The sequence below is a fragment of the Coenobita brevimanus genome, chromosome 24 (assembly GCF_032717465.1).
Source record: "Coenobita brevimanus isolate Jiangsu-jjx chromosome 24, ASM3271746v2, whole genome shotgun sequence".
NCBI lineage: Eukaryota > Metazoa > Arthropoda > Malacostraca > Decapoda > Coenobitidae > Coenobita > Coenobita brevimanus.
This window is the reverse complement of record NC_136977.1, coordinates 54,930,221-54,931,388: the sequence shown is the minus strand read 5'-3', so window position 1 is coordinate 54,931,388 and position 1,168 is coordinate 54,930,221. Positions and strand designations below refer to the sequence as shown.

Genomic DNA, 1,168 nt, shown 5'->3' with positions numbered 1-1,168 from the left:
TTTGAGATGAATAATGATTTCTGTTAGCTGCATGTGATGGGCGTTCTTTTAACAGTTTCTTAAAGTTAGGATAAAAAAACAAAGTAATTGAGTACTTAAATCGAGCCATATTCAGCATCCTTGATGAAAATGACATGCAGAAACCTGTGCCCGTATTAATAAAAACTCCTAGGAGTAAAAGTTCCTCTCAAAGTGAAATTTGGCTCCTAACTTCTAGAATTACTCCTAAAAGTTACTTTCAACTCCTAAGTTGACTCGTAAAATCACTAAAAAATAGAAGTCCTCCACAAGGACTTTTAAGGAGTTAGTAGGGCTGTTAGTGACCGTAAACACAGTGGCTGCGTCCCTCAAACAGCAAGAGACAAGACAACATAGACCATGGCTGACAGACACCACCCACCACGCTGAAATTTTCGAGCTCGGAAGGATGCATTCATGGAATATGATGATCAAGAACGGCCATACAACGTTGAGTACACCGCTTCCCGTGCGATCAGCGAAGTTAAGCAACGTTGGGTCTGGTTAGTACTTGGATGGGTGACCGCCTGGGAACACCAGATGCTGTTGGCATAACGTTCTCCTTACGTGTCAAGTGGGGTTGGTGGAGGATTAGTGCCCCTCCCTGTAAAACAATTAACTCTAAGCCCTTGGCCACCCCGTTTGGGATACATGGCGTCTGGCAATGAATGAATGAAGAACTTGTAAGAAGGTACCGTTTCGATCGTGAGGGCATTCTGTTTATTACTGATTTTGTAAGAGATGTACTGGAAAGGCCCACACATCGAAACCATCCCCTCACACCCGAGATGAAAGTGTTGATACTATTTAGGTACCTTGCAACTGGAAAAATGCAGCAGTGTAATTGTGATGACTTTGGACCATTGCAGCCATTAGTGAACAATGTGATAACGGAAACACTCTATGCTATAACTGCTCCACACATTGTTAAGAGGTTTGTGAAGGTCCCTCGTACACTCCCTCCATCCAGTTTCTCTTTCTCCTGAATTTATCTGCAGCCGTGGAATCTTGAAATTGTGCCATTGTTGACAGTCACTGTACCATGTACACACGATGCCCCGATGGTAGCAGGCACGATCAGCTGACCACACGATGTGTTTACATTTTATCCATTTTATCGACATTCGTAAAGAATCATAATATATGATCA

The 1,168-nt window shown here is 42.8% G+C and overlaps 1 pseudogene; it reads left to right on the top strand.

The window, feature by feature from the left end:
- Window positions 1-451: 451 nt before the first annotated feature.
- LOC145393564 (5S ribosomal RNA) lies at window positions 452-570 on the top strand (annotated as a pseudogene).
- The last annotated feature ends 598 nt before the right edge of the window (window positions 571-1,168 follow it).